The sequence below is a fragment of the Carlito syrichta genome, unplaced genomic scaffold (genome assembly GCF_000164805.1).
Source record: "Carlito syrichta isolate Samal-C Ts95f unplaced genomic scaffold, Tarsius_syrichta-2.0.1 Scaffold306547, whole genome shotgun sequence".
Lineage (NCBI taxonomy): Eukaryota > Metazoa > Chordata > Mammalia > Primates > Tarsiidae > Carlito > Carlito syrichta.
The window spans coordinates 428,214-438,689 of NW_007250643.1; the positions used below are offsets into that span (position 1 = coordinate 428,214).

General features: G+C 42.6%; 1 protein-coding gene across 4 annotated transcripts in view; it reads left to right on the forward strand.

Moving 5' to 3' along the window:
- SF3B1 (splicing factor 3b subunit 1) overlaps positions 1–10,476 on the forward strand; it is a 43,621-nt gene that overhangs the window by 2,658 nt on the left and 30,487 nt on the right. The window lies entirely within an intron of this gene.

Here is a 10,476-nt window from a genome sequence, read left to right on the forward strand (position 1 = left end):
AAAAAAAAAAAAAAAAAATTAAGTGAAAGAGCTAGAAAAAAATTCTATTTATAAAAAAATTCTATTTAAGTTTAATGGAAGACTCAACTTCTGAGAAGAAGGATAACTTTTTCTTTTGTTAAAGAGATGGTGTCTCACTCTGTCACCCAGGCTGGAGTGTACTGATTGTTCACGGGCACTGATTAAGACATGCTGCGGCCTTGAACTCCTGGGCTTAAGCCAGCCTCCTGAGTAGCTGGGACTATAGGTACACTCCACTGCAACTGACAAAGTTATTTTTTGTTGCATGGGGCCAGAGGCTTTGATTTCAAGGGGCTAGTAGAAAGAAGAACCAAGAATGAGAGAAGGACTGAATTTTAGAAAACCATTCTTAAAATAAAAAAACCCAAATCTTTTTGTTGCTGAAAACTGCAATTATGTGGAAGAGTAGAATAGTGAAATAAATACCCATGTACTTATTACCCAACTTCCACAGTTATACGCTTACGCCAATTTTGCTTAATTTGTACATTGATTCCTTCTACCCTTCTGTTATTTTGAAGCAAATCCTAGACATATCATTTTATCCTTAAATATTTCCATGTGTATTTCTAAAATGTAAGCACTTTAAAAAAAGTAATACCAGCCGGGCTCGGTGGCTCAGCCTGTAATCCCGCGCCTTTGGGAGGCTGAGGTGAGTGGATTGCCTGAGCCCGCGGGTTCGAGACCCGCCTGGGCAACTTGGCAAGACCTCATCTCTACAATAAATCAAAAATTAACCGAGCGTGGTAGCGCGTGCCTGTAGTTCCAGCTACTTGGAAGGCTGAGGTGGAAGGATCGCCGGAGCCCAGCAGGTTGAGGCTGCGGTGGCCGGGAGCGGCCACTGCACACCAGTCTGGGCGACAGAGTGAGACTCCAACTCAAAAAAAAAAAGTAATACCACTATTACATCTAAACTTAAATCTAGTCAATGTTCAATTTTGTCTGTTGTCTTTCAGACTTTTTTTTTTCCAGTTTAAATCAGTTTTCAAATAAAGCCCATATACGTTGTGATTGATAGATGTCTCAAATCTTTTTCAGTTCATATGTTTCTCCATCTCCTTTTCTCTTTCCTTGGAATTCATTTGTTGTAGAACCTTTGTCCCTTTGTAGTTTCCCAGTCTGGAGGGAAAGGGGAAGTTGGCAATAAAAACATCCCCAATTTCCTCTTAGATTCCCACCAATACTGCAATCAGGATGTCAAGGGGCCCACAAACAAGGGAAACACCCAGATCATCATTGGCGTTAGGTATCAGCAGTTCTAAAATTATACTTCAGGCTTAGTTTGCCCTAGCAATAGAAGAAAATCTAACAAAGGACTTGCACATTCTGGTTCTCCCTCCCACCATAATTTCAGTGACAATAAATATACCCTCTCAGGTTTCTAACAGGCTTAACTGCCACCTGAAATAGTTTTGTATGACATGCAGTTATATACATACCTTAAATTACCAATGTAAGAAAAACCTTATTCTTTTTTTTTTTTTTTTTTTGAGTTGGAGTCTCACTCTGTCACCTAGGCTGGAGTTCAGTGGCATGCTCACGGCCACCGCAGCCTTGACCTTCTGGGATCAGGCGATTCTTCCGCCTCAACCTTCCAAGTAGCTGAACTACAGGCGCACACTACCTTACCCAACTAATTTTTGTGATGTAGTGTTGAGTGGAAGTCTTACTCTGTCACCCAGGCTGGAGGGCAGTGGTACGCTCCCGGCCACCGCAGCCTCAATCTGCCGGGTTCAGGCGATCCTTCTGCCGCAGCTTCCAGGTAGCTGGAACTACAGGCATGCGCCACCATGCCTGGCTAATTTTTTGATTTATTGTAGAGATGAGGTCTTGCCAAGTTGCCCAGGCTGGTCTTGAACCTGCGAGCTCAGTCAGTCTTCTCACTTTGCCTCCCAAAGTGCTGGAATTTATAGGTGTGAGCCACCGCGCCCAGCTTCCTTCTTAACATTTCAGAATCATACTAGACATAGTAGTTCACGCCTGTAATCCTAGCACTTTGGGAGGGTGAGGCTAGAGGATTGCTCGAGGCCAGGGGTTTTGAGACCAGCCTTAACAACATAGTGAGACCTTTACCTTTGCAAAAACAATAATTAAGAAAGAAGAGACTTGAGAATCAACTGAGAGTCCTACATATATCCTTACCCTACCCTCACTTAGTAGGTTTTACTGAAGATAGGGTCATGGGGAGAGTTTGGGCAGGGAACAAATGAGATTTCCATCCAGAAAATCAAGTAGTTTAGTAATCCACGTAAGATATTTCTTTCTTTTTTTGAGCAGGAGTCTCACTCTGTCATTCAGGCTGGAGTGCAGTGGCACACTCATGGCCACCACAGCCTTAACCTTCTGGGCTTAGGTGATCACTCTACCTCAGCCTTCCAAGTAGCTGAAACTACAGGCACACACTACCATGCCTAATTAATTTTTGATTTATTGTAGAGACAAGATTAAATATTTACTTACTATAAGACCCAGCAGTCCCATCCTAGGTACAGGTATTTACCCAAGTGATAGTAAAACCTGTATTCACACACAAATCTGCACACGAATATTTATAGCAGCCTTATTTTTTTTTTTTTTTTGAGTCAGGGTCTTACTCTTACCAAACTGGAGTGCAGTAGCATGATCATGGCTTACTACAGCCTTGAACTCCCACCTTAGTCTTCCCACCTTAGCCTCCCAAGTGACTGAGACTACAGGTGTGCCTGACTAATTTTTTTTCTCTGTCTCCCCCCTCCCCTTTTTTTCTTTCTTTCTTTTTTTTGAGTTGGAATCTCACTCTGTCACCTAGGCTGGAGTGCAGTGGCACACTCGTGGCTACCTTGTGGCTAGCACAGCCTCAACCTGCTGGACTCAGGTGTTCCTTCCGCCTCAGCCTTCCAAGTAGCTGGAACCATAGGCATGCGCCACCATGCCTGGCTAGTTTTTTGATTTATTGTAGAGATGAGTGTGCCACTGCACTCCACGTGCTGGGATTACAGATGTTAACCACTGCACTCTCTCCTCTTTTTTCTAAAGTCAAGATCTCACTCTGGCACCCAGACTGGAGTGCAGTGGCACCATGACAGCTTATCACAGGCTCAACCTCCAGGGCTCAGGCAATCCTGCCTCACCCTTCCGAATAGCTGGGACTGCAGGCGTGTACCACCATGCCCAGTTAAGTTTTTTATTTTTTTGTAAAGACCATGTCTTGCTATGTTGCTCAGGCTGGTCTTGAACTCCTGGTCTCAAGTGATGGGCCTCCTCTCAAAGTGCTGGGGGATTGCAGGTATAGACCACCGTTTTGAGCTCCTTATTTGTCATCACTACAAACAACAAACAGCTTGAATGCATCTCAGCTAGAGAATGAGTAAACACTTTGTAGTACAATGACTAAACCCATAAAAAGGCACAGACTGTTGATGGACATGGCAGTGTGGAGATTGGACTATTTGAGGGGTCAGATGGGTTAGAGTGCTAACTCTTTGGCAGTTGTGTGTGTGGCCACTAAGAGGTCCTAATCTCTTCTTGTCCAGACACTAGCAGACAGTTTCGTTTTTTTTTTTTTTTCTCTGTCATCATATCTGGAATTACAGGGAGTCCGTATTAGGAAGGGGTTAGGCTGGAACAGAGGATTTGTTCATGTTGGTCATAATTGAAGTAGGGAGAGATTACCTGAAACATGTCTTTCTCTGCCTCCTTAAGTCTTCGATATTTTGGATCTTTGGTAACTCATATTTTTTCAGTAGTTTCCTCTCAACTCTTTTTCATTTTTGCCCACAAATTGTGTGCATTGAATTTGTTGTCAAAGATGATCTGCTATGCATGTTTTTAGTTAGTTCGGTTTTTTGATTTTGTTTTTTTGGGGGGGGTTGGAGTGACACTCTGTCGCCAAGGCTGAGTTACAGTGGCACACTCATGGCCACCACAACCTCCACCTGCTGCGCTTAGGCAATCCTTCTACCTCAGCCTTCTAAGTAGCTGGAACCACAGGTGCATGCCACCACGCCTGGCTAAATTTTTGATTTATTATAGAGATGAGGTCTTGTCATGTTACCCAGGCTGGTCTCGAACTTGTGGTCTCAGGCAGTCTTTTTGCCTCTGCCTTCTAAAGTGCTGGGATTACAGGCGTGAGCCACCTCCCCTGGCTAGTTAGTTCATATTTAAGAAACTGTGGGAATACCTACATACCAGTAGCCATAGCTTAGTGTTAGCTTTGAAAATATGGAATAAGAGACTACTTTTTTGTCTTTCCCAGAGATGTAAAATGTTCATAAAATTTGAAGTTGTGGAATTTACAAGCCTTTGCTGACATAGACTAGGAAGAAAAAAATTTGGAAAACTCGTTTTGATTTCTACAGATTACATACATTCTTATTATAAAATATTTTTATTAAAGTGTTTTTAGAGATGGGGTCTTGCTCTGTCACCCGGACTGGAGTGCAATGGCGTGATCATATCTCACTGCAGCCTTAAACTCCTAGGCTTAAGTGATCAGTGATCCTCTGACCTCAGACTCCCAAGTAGCTGGGACTACAGAGGTACACCACACCCAGCTAATTTTTATTTTTTTCTTTTTTGGTGGTGGTGGGGGGTTTATTTTTCAACCAGGTTACAGGGAGACAGACAGTATCATTACCAAAAAACCAGCTCTATTTTAAAAATTTTTGGAAGAGATGGAGTCTTGCCTTGTTGCCCAGGCCGGTCTTGAACTCTTGGGCTCAAGCGATTCTCCCTTCTCGGACTTTCTTTCTTTTTTTGAGTTGGAGTCTCACTCTGTTGCCCAGACTGGAGTGCAGTGGCTGCTCCCAGCCACCACAGCCTCGCCTGCTGGGCTCCAGCGATCCTTCCGTCTCAGCCTTCCGAGTAGCCGGAATTACAGGCATGCGCTACCACGCCCGGCTAATTTTTTGATTTATTGTAGAGATGAGGTCTCGCTGCCTAGGCGGGTCTCGAACCCGCGGGCTCAGGCAATCCACTCACCTCAGCCTCCCAAAGGTGCAGAATTACAGGCTGAGCCACCGAGCCTGGCTTCTTCTCGAACTTTCAAAGTGTTGGGATTACAGCCACCATGCCTGTCTCAATTATGAAATATTTAAACTCATTCATGATCTCCGTGAACCTACATTATTCCAAATTCTGTTCCTGGTTGCTGCTGATGTGAATTTATGTCATTCCAAATTCTGTTCCTGGTGGCCACTGACATGAATTTACATCTTTGTAAAGTCTGTTTCTGAATGCTGGAATGTTGTCATATGTATGTGTCACTATGTTTTGCTTGAAAATGAGTAGTGAGGCAAGGAGAAAGTTAATTGAGATAATTATTGGATATTGACTGTGCAATGTTATTTATTTACATAATTGGTAAAAATTGCAAGTTGGTCATTCTATTGCAATTAGTGTTGTATACTTGTATTTTGATATTTCAGGGCTTTCATACTTATATTAAAAATAATTTACCACCGGGCACAGTGGCTCACGCCTATAATCCCAGCATTTTGGGAAGCAGAGACAAGAGGATTGACTGAGCCCACAGATTTGAGACCAACCTGGGCAACATGACCAGACCTACCTCATCTCTACCATAAATCAAAAAATTAGCCAGGCATGGTGGGTCTTACCTGTAGTGCAAGCTACTTCGATGGCGAAAGATTCCCTGAGCCCAGCAGGTTGAGGCTGTGGTGACCATGAGCATACCACTGCACTCCAGCCTGGATGACAGTGAGATTCCAACTCAAAAACAAAAAAAAAAAAAGAAAAGAAAAAAACATTTACCATAATTATGGAAAATTTAAAAAATACGTGCTGATGAGATTTTCAGGGTTGAAAGTGAATTCAGTGAACTTATTAGTGATAGACAGTGATGTAATGGTACAATGTAAAGAAGAAATATATATATTCTATATAAAATATATATTTGGTTTATAATCCAAATAAAAATACAAAGTACAGAATGCTAGTCAGAGTGGTGTCTGAAGCAAATACTGGATATGTCTACAACTTTTAGCTGTATTGAGATAGGTGACAATTTAGAAGACTATTTCACTTGTGCTTAACACCAGAAGTTTGCGGCCACTAGCTTCAGATTTTTTTTTTTAATCTTCACCCACCCTCAGTATTAGGAAAGCAAAGAATTTGCCAATCACGAATGTGTTAACTTACAGAAAAGTACAGGACAGAAGATAACACTAACCCACAGCTCAGCTTTATCAGTTCTTAATATTCTGTCTTATTTGCTCCACACATTTTATTTATTTATTTTGGAAATGAAACTTCAGACACAAAGCTACCTTATTTATGAATGTAATGATAGAAATTTGTTTGCTCATAAATGTTTGGTATTCTGGCATATAAAGCTTCAATTATTCTGTGAGTTGCACAATAAACTGTGAGTTTTATGGAATCAGGTGTTTTAATTTTGTGGATAACAATGTTTGTATAAATGTGCTGCAGTTTACAGTGTATTAACAAAACTTGTCAGTTTATGGGACTTCATATCCATAGTTTCAGACAGAGACAGAAGATAATGCCTCATTTGCCTAAAAAACATTTAACTGTGCAGCCTATAGAAATTTAGTAACTAACTCCCCTCAGAATTAATTAACTGCTGGCAGCCGTGTAGCCCCAGAAGACCATGGCCTAGGTAATTTTGTTATTAAATTTTGACTTCATAAGAACTCAGTCATGATTTAGATTTACATAGATTGTATACAAACACAAACTCAGTATTTTACGAATCTTTGTAATCAGAAAACTCTTGCTAATCAGCAAGTACATACAATCAGGTAAAATTCAGTAAATGAAAGTAGTTCAGTTGGGCTCCGTGGCTCAACCTGTAATCCCGCGTCTTTGGGAGGCTGAGGTGAGTGGATTGCCTGAGCCCACGGGTTTGAGACCCGCCTGGGCAACTTGGTGAGACCTCATCTCTACAATAAATAAATAAATAAATTAGCCAGGTATAGTAGCGCGCGCCTGTAGTTCCAGCTACTCGGAAGGCTGAGGCGAAAGGATCGCCGGAGCCCAGCAGGTCAAGGCTGCAGTGGCCTGGAGCGGCCACTGCACTCCAGTCTGAGTGACAGAGTGAGACTCCAACTCAAAAAAAAAAAAGAAAGTAGTTCCAGAATAATATTATCTAGATGAGGGACCATTTGCTGAAAACAGAATGGAAAGTGGAGGGGAACAAAAGCAGTTGGCACAATATATATTGTATGGTACAGTTTTTAAAAACAGTTCTCATTTTCTGACAGGGCAGATGACTCATGCCTGTAATCCCAGTACTTTGGGAGACTGAGGCAGGAGGATCACTTGGGCCCTCATCTAGATGATATTATTTAGATGGCGTTCAAGACCAGCCTAGGCAACATGGCAAGACCTTGTCTCTACAAAAATCATAAATAAAATTAGCTGGGCATGGTGGCCTAAGCCCAGGAGGATTGCTTGAGTCCAGGAGTTCAAGACCAATCTAGGCAACATAGCAAGACCTTGTCTCTACAAAATTCATAATATAGCGGGACATGGTGGCCTAAGCCCATGACGTTGAGGCTGTGGTGAGCCATGATCATGTCATTGCACTCCAGCCCGGGCGACAGAGTGCGACCACTAATCAAAAGGACAGCATTTTATACTATTCTTTAACTCATATATACTTAAAAAATAGAAAAGGGGTATTGTTTTATTTGCTTGTTTGTTTGCTTATTTTGAATCTGAGTGTCACTGTTGCCCAGGCTGGAGTGGTGTGTCATGATCACAGCTACTGTGGCCTTGATCGGCTGGGTTTAGGTGATCCTTCTGCCTCAGCCTTCTAAGTAGCTGGAACTACAGGTGCATGCTAGCTACTGATTAGCACCTGGCTAAATTTTTTGATTTATTGTAGAGATGAGATCTCTCCAAGTTGTCCAATCCCTGGGCTCAGGCAGTCCTCTCCCCTTCAGCTCCCAAAGTGTGAGCCACTACTCCTGGCCTTACTTATTTTGAGTTGGGTTCTTGCTCTGTCACCCATGCCTAGAGTGCAGTGACTCACCACCACCTCAACATCCTGAGCTCAGGCAGTCCTCCTTAGCCTCCTGAGTAGCATGCAGACCTGAGCCACCACGCCCAGCTAATTTTTAAAATTTTTTTGGGGGGGGTAAAGTGTCACTATGTTGTCATAGGCTGGTCTCGAACTCCTTGATTCTACATGCATAAGCCACTGTGCTTAGCCAACATGATATTTTAAATTGGAATATTTGGTAGGATTCTGTAGCAGGTGCATCAGGTGATTTCTGTGTAGGTGGTCCGCAGACTGCATGAATGTTGCAGAGGAGAGATTGCAGACTATTTGGCTGGCCTGATTCATTCGTTTCTTTTGTGAATCCTGATGGAAGTAGCATTTGTGGTCCTTAAGAATATTTAGTTAAAAGTGATACATGCACCCGTGGCTTAAAAAAAAAGGCTCAAATATTTCAAAAAGGAAAAAAAATGAAGCACAAATCTTCACTCACCGTTAGCTGGTTTTTACGACCATTGAGAGTGTCTTCTGTATTTCTCTAGGAATAAGAAAGTACGTAGCTGGGCGCAGTGGCACGCCTGTAGTCTCAGTACTTTGGGAGGCAAAAGAGGATTGCCTGAACCCACGGGTTCGAGACCAGCCTGGGCAACATGTGGCGAGATCTTGTCTCTACAATAAATCAAAAAATTAGCCGGACATGGCGAGATCTTGTCTCTACAGTAAATCAAAAAATTAGTGCATGCCTGTAGTTCCAGCTACTTGGAAGGCTGAAGCAGAAGGATCACCTGAATTCAGCAGATCCAGGCTGCGGTGGCTGTGAGTGTGCCACTGCACTCCAGCATGGGTGACAGAGTGAGACTTCAACTCAAAAAAAAGAAAAAACTTGATAGGGGTGGTGGAGTTTGGGGGGGGGGTGGCAAATGTGATTTTAAAACTTTTTTTTTGAGTCATTGGTCTCCCTGTGTTGCCTATACTGGAGTACAATGGCACAGCCATGGCTTACTGACTTACAACAGCCTCCACCTCCTGGACTCAGGCAATCCTTCTTCCTCAGCCTCCTGCGTATGGGGACTACAGGTGTGCTCCACCATGCCCAGCTTTTTTTTTTTTTTTTTTTTAGTTGGATTCTCACTGTTACCCAGGCTGGAGTGCAGTGGTATGCTTATGGCCACCACAGCTTCCACATGCTGGCCTCAGGTAATCCTTCCACTTCAACCTTCCAAGTAGCTGGAACTACAGGCGTGTGCCCCCACTTCGGCTAATATTTTGATTTATTGTAGAGATGAGGTCTTGTCAAGTTGCCCAGGCTGGTGTCAACCTGTGGGCTCAGACTATCCTCTCACCTTGGCCTTCCAAAGTGCTGGGATTATAGGCGTGAGCCACCACACCCAGCCTTTAAAACATTTTTTAAAAAATTTATGTAGAGCTGAGATCTCACTGTTGCCCAGGCTGGTCTGGATTTCCTGGATCAAGCAGTCTTCCTTCCTGGCCACCCAAAGTGCTGAGATTACAAGTGTGAGCCATCATACCTGGCCAAAACTTTCTAAAAGTATAAAACTTTAAAATAATAAAAAATGGAAATAATAGTAAAAATAACCACCTCACTCAAATTAGGCTATTCTGGCAGTCTGGGCTACTGTATTATCTGTGGAGATGGTGGTGCTGTGACACTCTGTACGGATTTTGAAGTCTGGAGAAATCTGAGCTGGGTGCAGTGACTCACACCTGTAATTCCAGTACTTTGGGAGACTGAGGCAGGAGGATCGCTTTGAGTGCAGAAGTTTGATACTAGCCTGGGTAGCACAGCAAGACCTCATCTCTACATAAATTTATAAACAACAAAAAAGCCTGACTTGGTGGAGCATGCCTATAGTCTTAGCTATGTGGGAAGCTGAGGCAGGAGGATCACTTGAGTTTAGGGTTTCAAGACTGCAGTGAGCAGTGATTGTGCCACAGTGTTACAGCCTGGGTAATGAGATTCTGTCTCCTAAAAAAAGGATTTTGAGATCTGATCTTAAACTGGGGCTGCTAAGCTCCAGTCTAATATTTTGAGTTCATTAGACCTGCTTCTCCTTTCTTTCCTTGTGGGGAAACGTGACCCAACTGTGCCCTGGCCAGTGCTTACGTTTTCTGCTTTAAATCAGACCTATTTGGAGGAACTACAGGAGGTTTCTCCCTTAACAGGTAGATGGGGGGGTTAGGCAACTTCATCATACTATTTGAGTTTTTCTCTTTTGATTCATGCATGCAACTAGTGAATGATCTGTCTAAAGTGCATGGTTTGAAAAGACTTAATTCAGCATGGGTTGGCAAGAGTTGAAACAACTAATTGTTAGGTCACAGAAATGTTTTACAGTATAAACTATTTGTTTCTTTATATGCCTGTGTATTATTCAAATTATTAAGATATTTGGGGAGATTTGAAGCTGTATTATATATTGTTAGGTGATTTTAAAGTTATCTGGTGTCAGAAAAGACTCCAAAATGGAAGT